The sequence below is a fragment of the Lathyrus oleraceus genome, chromosome 2 (assembly GCF_024323335.1).
Source record: "Lathyrus oleraceus cultivar Zhongwan6 chromosome 2, CAAS_Psat_ZW6_1.0, whole genome shotgun sequence".
Classification (NCBI taxonomy): domain Eukaryota; kingdom Viridiplantae; phylum Streptophyta; class Magnoliopsida; order Fabales; family Fabaceae; genus Lathyrus; species Lathyrus oleraceus.
The window spans coordinates 250047418-250055636 of record NC_066580.1 but is presented as its reverse complement, the minus strand read 5'-3'; the positions used below and the strand labels follow the sequence as shown (position 1 = coordinate 250055636).

The window sequence follows — 8219 nt, the reverse complement described above, 5'->3', positions numbered from 1 at the left end:
TTTTTTGTTAAGAGGTACTTAATGGCGGCGTGGTCAGTGTAAACGATTATTTTAGCTTCGACCAAATAAGAACGAAATTTATCTAGTGCAAATACTACTGCTAAAAGTTCTTTCTCGGTCGTGGCGTAATTCATTTGTGCTTCATCTAGAGTTCTACTTGCGTAATATATGACGTGAAGTTTTTTATCCTTTCGTTGTCCTAAAACAGCGCCTACGGCGTAATCACTTGCGTCACACATTATTTCGAATGGTTCATTCCAATTCGGGGTCTGCATTATGGGTGCGGAGATCAATGCTTGTTTAACCGTTTGAAATGCTTCTAAACATTTATTGTCAAAGATGAATTCAGCATCTTTCATTAATAATCCGGTCAAAGGTTTAGTTATTTTAGAGAAATCTTTAATGAATCGTCGGTAAAAATTGGCGTGTCCTAAGAAGCTCCGTACTTCTCTCACAGTTTTCGGAGGTTGAAGGTTTTCGATTACTTCTATTTTGGCTTTGTCTACTTCAATTCCTCTATTTGATATGACGTGTCCTAAAACAATTCCTTCTTGTACCATAAAGTGACATTTTTCCCAATTAAGTACTAGGTTTACTTTTACACATCGCTCTAGAACTCTTTCTAGGTTTTCAAGACATTCTTCAAAGCTTTGTCCGCATATGGAAAAATCATCCATAAATACTTCCATGATATTTTCGAGAAAATCGGCGAATATTGCCATCATGCACCTTTGGAAGGTTGCGGGAGCATTGCACAAGCCGAACGGCATTCGTCGATAAGCGAAGGTACCAAAAGGACATGTGAATGTTGTCTTTTCTTGGTCATCAGGATGAATTGGTATTTGAAAGAAGCCTGAGTAACCGTCTAGATAGCAGAAATGAGAATGTTTCGCTAATCGTTCTAACATCTGGTCTATGAATGGTAAAGGGAAAGGATCTTTTCGGGTTGCTTTGTTTAGTTTCCTATAGTCAATGCACATTCTCCATCCTGATTCGATTCGTTTGGTTATAGTTTCTCCTTTTTCATTTTCAATAACTGTTATACCTCCTTTCTTTGGTACTACGTGTACAGGACTAACCCATTTGCTATCAGATATAGTATATATGATACCTGCTTCTAATAACTTTGTTACTTCCTTCTTCACTACCTCACTCAGGATTGGGTTTAGTCTTCTCTGATGTTCCCTAGAGGTTTTACAGTCTTCTTCTAGCATGATGCGGTGCATACAAATAGAAGGACTTATTCCTTTAAGATCGGTGATGTTGTATCCTAGTGCGGTTGGATATTTTCTTAAGATATGTAGGAGTTTTTCGGTTTCGAGTTTTCCTAGGTCTGCATTAACTATTACTGGTCGTTCAAGTTGTAAGTCTAGGAATTCATATCTCAGATTTTTGGGAAGTGTTTTCAGGTCGAGGTTTGGTTTCTTAAGGCATTGCGTAGGGTCTGGTGTTATTGCTAAACATTGGTTAAGTTTGTCTTCTACACAATAGTCAAACAATTTGTCATTTTCTAACTCTGTTTCTTTTATGCATTCATCGATGATATCCATAAAGTAACATGTGTCATCTATTGCAGATGCTTTCAAAAATTGGGAAAGAATGAACTCAATTTTCTCTTCTCCTACTTTGAAAGTGAGTCTTCCTCGTTTTACGTCTATGATCGCACCGGCGGTTGCTAAGAATGATCTTCCCAATATAATGGGTGTAACTTCATCTTCTCTTATGTCCATCATTATAAAATCGGTTGGAATGTAGAATTGACCTATGCGCACGGGAACATTTTCAAGAATTCCTACAGGATATCTAACAAAACGATCTGCTAGTTGCACAGACATTTTAGTTGGTCTTAAGTCTCCCATTTCTAGTTTCTTGCATATGGATAAAGGCATAACACTGATACCGACTCCTAAATCGCATAAGGCTTTATCTATGACAAATTTTCCTATGTGACAGGGTATAGAGAAACTACCAGGATCCTTAAGTTTTGGAGGCATATTCTGGATTATGGCGTTACATTCAGCAATGAGTGTAACGGTTTCGCTATCTTCAAGTTTCCTTTTATTAGAAAGAATTTCTTTTAAGAACTTAGCATATGAGGGCATCTGCGTAATAACTTCTGTAAACGGAATTGTGACGTTTAATTGTTTCAGTAGGTCAACAAATTTTTTAAATTGGCCCGCATCTTTGGTTTTAATAAGCCTTTGAGGGTAAGGGATAGGTGGTTTATAAGGTGGTGGAGGTACATAAGGTTCTTTCTTTTCTACGGTTTCCTTATTACTCTCTTCCTTTTCCTTAGGTTTACTTTCTTCCTCAGTTAACTTTTTAGAGTTTTGGTTTTCCATCCTTGGATCAGACGGTCCTTCTACTTCCGTTCCACTTCTTAATATGATTGCATGAGCGTGGCTCTTCGGGTTAGGTTGGGGCTGTCCAGGAAATGTGCCAGTTGGGGCAGTAGTAGGCGCTTGTTGTTGAGCTACTTGTGAGATTTGTGTTTCCAGCATTTTGTTATGGGTAGCCAGGGCATCTACTTTACTTGCTAGTTGTTTAATTTGTTCGCTAGTGTGTACATTCTGGTTTAAGAAATCTTCATTGGTTTGCTGTTGAGAAGCTATGAAGTTCTCCATCATGATTTCCAAGTTGGATTTCCTAGGAACGTTATTGTTAGGTGTAGATGGGATCGGCTTTTGATATCCAGGAGGTATAGCTGGGGCTTGATTGGGAGCTTGACCTGGTGCGTATAAAGCATTATTACTCTTATATGAAAAATTAGGATGGTTCTTCTAGTTTGAGTTATAGGTATGCGAGTAGGGATTTCCTTGAGCATAGTTCACTTGCTCTGCTTGGATTCCTGTTAGGAGTTGACAATCTGTAGAAGTGTGACCTTGGATTCCACAGACTTCGCAATTTTGAGTTACGGCAACCACGGTGGCTGGAGGTGATACATTTAATCTTTCAATTTTCTGGGCAAGAGCATCCACTTTTGCATTAACATGATCAAGGCTACTTATCTCGTACATGCCACTTTTCGTTTGAGGTTTTTCTACCATTGTTCGGTCGCTTCCCCACTGATAATGATTTTGGGCCATGCTCTCGATAAGTTGATAAGCATCGGCATAAGGTTTATCCATAAGCGCACCACCTACGGCGACGTCTATTGTTAACCTTGTGTTGTACAAGAGACCATTATAGAAGGTATGAATTACTAACCAGTCCTCTAAACCATGGTGCGGACAAAGTCTCATCATGTCTTTGTATCTTTCCCATGCTTCGAAAAGAGACTCGTTATCTTTCTGTTTAAATCCATTTATCTGGGATCTCAACATAGCTGTTTTGCTTGGAGGAAAATATCGGGCAAGAAAGACTTTCTTCAACTCGTTCCATGTGGTGACTGAGTTGGAAGGAAGAGACTGAAGCCATCTTCTAGCTTTATCTCTTAACGAGAAAGGAAAGAGATGAAGTCAAATTGCCTCTGAAGTCACACCATTAGCTTTAACAGTATCAGCGTATTGGACAAATACGGATAAATGAAGGTTTGGATCCTCGGTAGGATTTCCAGAGAATTGATTTTGTTGCACTGCTTGTAGCAGCGAAGGCTTAAGTTCAAAGTTGTTTGCTTCGATTGCGGGTGGAGCAATACTCGAATGTGGCTCATCTTGCGATGGAGCGGCGTAATCTCGAAGAGCACGAGCTGGTTCTGCCATCTCGGGTATCGGCGAAGGAAGAAGATTTTTGAGGTCGGGCACTTCGATAGGAGGGAGATTGTTTGCAGCACGATATTCCCAAATTCGTCGTAAGACTCGGAGATATAGTTCAATGTCGTTGATTCGTAAGTAAAACGGCTCGCCTTGTGAGCGAGTGTGTGGCATACAAATCAACGAAAGAAAGAAAGAAAAAAAATAAAAATTGCCTTAGTCTCTACAGCGTAACAGAAGAGTTACGATATCGACTAAATAAAAGTCCCCGACAACGGCGCCAAAAACATGATCGCGACTTTATGAGTCGATTTGGGGTACTAACTGCAAGTGCATAGTTCTATCGCGTAGTTTTAAAAGATATCGATCCCACAAGGACTTATGAATCGATATACCGTTTTCTAAGGTTACTTCGTAAAGCTAACGCGGATGATACTTTGATTGTTTGGGGGAAAAGTAAAACTAAAATTAGATCTAAATTAAATATCAACTAAGCGGATATCGGTATGTAGTTCATCGTAATTAGGGAATCAAATATTCGCTGGTTTCTTGGTTTTAAAATAAATCTTTTCAGTAGACACTATTGATTAAAAGCCTTTTCTCAAACTCTCGCTCTGTTGAATAGACCATGACTTTATATTAACATGGCTGTCACTTATTAGTTAAGTCCAAAATCACTTTTTGAAAACAACAGAATCTCTAGAAACTCTTTTCATTAAAATAATAACCGTTTAAACACCCTCGTCTCAAACTCTCGCTCTATTGACTTAGATGATATAATTAAACTTAAATGCATAACTCTCGTCCTCACATTTAACCTTTAAAAATACTTTTTGAAAAAGATTAGAATTTAATTAACTCTAAAAATTGCTTTCGCCCTGATTTAGAATTAATGTCCAATTTACACTGTCCAGTTAAAAACTCAAACTTTCGTTCTATTGATTTTAACTTCTTTATGTCTTTTACTCTCGTACAAAAACTGTGGGATTAACCCTGTAAATTGAGACCATAAAAAGAGTGACTTTATTTTTAAATGAAATTAAACCAACTTAGTTTTGATTCCTTCATTCCGCTTACTTTACATACCGATATCTAAAATACTTAGTCGGACATGCTAAACGGGTCTAAACAATCATCATGCTTAAATAAAACCATATGAGGCAAATAGTATAAATAAACAGTAATGTAGGGCATATATAAATTAAAACAATAAATTAAAGAACCTGAATAATTAATGGCGATCTTGAACACTCCACCACAGATCGGTTGGATTTGTTCTTGAACTCTTCAATCGGACAGGAAAATAAAAGCGAAGGAATAAAATACTATGATCTAACGTAAGGTTAGATCCAGTAAAAGATACACAATAGTTTCCGGTGTAGAAACTATTGTGTGAAAAATAAATTAAGTGCTTGAAAGATTGACTGGAAAAGAAAATAAATAAAAATTGCTAAGAAAAGTAAAGTGCTGAAAAAATTAAAAAGCCAGTAAAATAAATGTAGTGCCGAAAACTGGAAAAATTCAGAGCCTTAGGGTTCCATAATTGGTCCTATTTATACCAATGCCTTAAGTGACCGTTTTCCATTCAGTAGGTTTTTCACGTCAATTGGTCAAGCGAAGAAAGAGAAGGAACGTGCTTTCGTTGCGTGTCAAACCCAAAAATATAGGAATGGGGGTGTGACGCTCGTCACACCATGTGTTACGCTCGTAACACAAGGTAGCAGGGCGTGATGCTCGTCACACCTTGTGTGGCGGTCGTCACAGGTTCAGCGCTCCTGGCTTGTAATTATGGGTTGGGCTTTTGTGGAATTTGCTTCTCATTATCTTGTTGCACCCCCTTTTCTTCCTTTTTCACTTATGCTTCAAATAAGTTACCTGAGACAAATAGAAGGAAAAATACCAAGTAATATCGAATAAAATGAAATAAATCGAAACAAATAATAATATAATTTAATTAAATCGAGTCCAAAAATGTGATATAGTTTCATGTTATCATGGGGCCCGCCACAAGGCCATGGCGCCCGCCACAAGGCCAAAGTGAGGCGCCTTAGTGGATGTAGTGGAGAACGTGGGAGTTGAGGGAAGTTGAGCTTGGACACGTCATGGCTTGGTCTGTGGCGCCCGCCATTAGGTAGGCCATAAGAGCAAAATGCTGAATTTTAGGGTTTTTGGCTCTTTTTCGCTCCTTTTCTCGATCGGGGCTCCGATTAAAGTGAAAACCTGAAAACAAAGGAAAACATACCAATAACACAACAAAATGATAATAAAACAACTAGAATGCATGTGAAATCGGAGTCGAAAATACGGTAAATTTTAGCGTTATCAACTCCTACGGAGCCCTTTTCATACTTGTTGTAAGGTTGTTGTTTTTTGTGAAAAAATTTGTTTGCGCAAACATGATTGAAGAGATGAGAAGAGAATATACAAGTTTATTTACATTTTGGTGTTTGGATGGATAAACCCATTGCCTACGTACCATCTTAAAAAAGATTAGGATCAAAACCTCGTAGTTCGGGGTAAAAATCTCAGAATGAGTTAGTGGATTGATTGGTCCAAAAGCCTTAAGGTCTTTTGTTATCCAAGGGAGAATACTCAACCTAAAACCACAAATCCACCATGTGAGGATAGCTTCAACATGCTTGTGAGGGGTTAACCCTATAATAAGCATGGAAGACTCATTGTCCATCACTAAGGATATAGGTGAGTATTATATCTACCACAAGGATAACTCAAACCTAATAGCTAAAGGTTATGAAAAAGTTTTGATTAAGAGAGTGGCCATTGAAACCACAAAAGACATTTGAATGGGTTATATTTACTAATAAAAAGTATGTATAAAATATGGTCAAAGTTGACTTAGAAGTTCAATTCAAAATAAGTGTTACGAAAAGAAAGTTTGAAAATCAAAAGCATAAGGCTTAGGTTTCTAATGTTGAAAACAAGTGTTAGATGTTTGCACAAAGGTTTTGGCTTGGGTTAGAGTGGAGAGAAGAAGAAGAAGAGCTAAGGTCCTAAACATACAAGAGATGAGGGATAAGAAATAAAACCACAAAAAGGAGTTCCTCTCATGACATCATATGGATGATCCAAGTAGCTCCCATCCTTTGGAATAAGCAATCACATAAGCATAAACTCAAGCAATCAACAATCAAATGAACTCTTGGAAGGTTCCTCAATGTATCTTGAATCTGTCTCTCTTAGGAGCTCATGGTAATGGTTCCTCAATTTGGCTCAAGTGGAAATCCCTAGCACAAAGAAACACACACATCAAAAGGTTCTATTTACAAATCAAAGAATGGACCAGAGGGAGTTTAGAATATGGTCCTTTCAATGTTCATCTTCAAGCTTTAAGCATTCTAAAGGCATGAGGCCTAGTTGCTCTTTGACATTTATAGCACTCTAAAGGCATGAGGCCTAGTTGCTCTTTGACTCCATTTTGCATAGGGAAAATCCTAAAGTCTAAGTCTTTTTGTCCATTTTTGCATTTGGTTGACAACAATCAAACAAAACACAAACACAATAGTATATACACAAGTATGTGCTCAAGTGAGCAAAAGGAAAATTGCATTAACATAAACATGTGCTCAAGTGAGCAAAGGAAAAAGTAAATGGATAATATGTGCAAGAATAGTAAATTGCATAAAAGTAAAGAGCAAAAGTAAATGTTAATGGTTAATAGTTAGTGTTAGTAGTTAGTGTGCCATAAGGCAAATTTAGCGATATGTTAAGAAATCGTAATTGGACTTATAAAGAAGTCACAACTATCTGAGGTCGGTCAATAATAATGTAGGCAACAAACACAAGTTAGAAGTCTTGATTAGTGAACCAAGTTCCAACAACTTGCCATGCCAAAAAGAAGAAGAGAATTGATCTTGTATTGGTTTAGGCCTTTTGCATGTTTAGGAAACAACCTATCCTTAATGCTAAGTCATTCACTTGATCAATTGATCAAGATGAATTACATTTGAATCAAGGAAGATTAAGTCTCCCTAATCAATGCTAACTTATCAACCTTCAACTCATTGATCAAAAAGAAAAAAGAAGAAGAAGAAGAAAGAGATGAATAATGGAAAAGGAAATGGAAAGAATAAAGTGCATAAGGTGAAATAGAATGTACCAATCCATGTATGTTGACCAAATGACATTGAAAGTCAAAGTCAAACAATGAGAAACCAGAAATGGGATGAAGATTGGAGGTCAAATAATAATCAAAATATTTTTGGCATTTTTAATATCAAAATAAACTTGAATTAAAAATAAAAGAAAGGTCAAACTTCAAAATCACTTCAAATCAACCTTGAAAGGTCCAAGTGATTTATCCCAAGTTCAACAAGGTCAAACAAAGCTTGACAAAAAAATTCAGCATTTTTAAAAGTCAGAAACTATTTTTAATCAATTAAAAATGAATAAAAATAACCTAATTGGACTTAAATCTCAAATAAATCTGAAATCAATTAAAAAATTAATGAGAATATTTTTCATAGATCCATCATCATTCAAATAGGTTAGGAAGATATTTTTGTATTT

General features: G+C 36.8%; 1 non-coding gene across 1 annotated transcript; it reads left to right on the top strand.

The window, feature by feature from the left end:
• Positions 1–3216: 3216 nt before the first annotated feature.
• On the top strand, positions 3217–3323 carry LOC127125168 (small nucleolar RNA R71). The gene has a single exon (XR_007804625.1). It is a non-coding gene; the product is annotated as a small nucleolar RNA R71 (small nucleolar RNA).
• The last annotated feature ends 4896 nt before the right edge of the window (positions 3324–8219 follow it).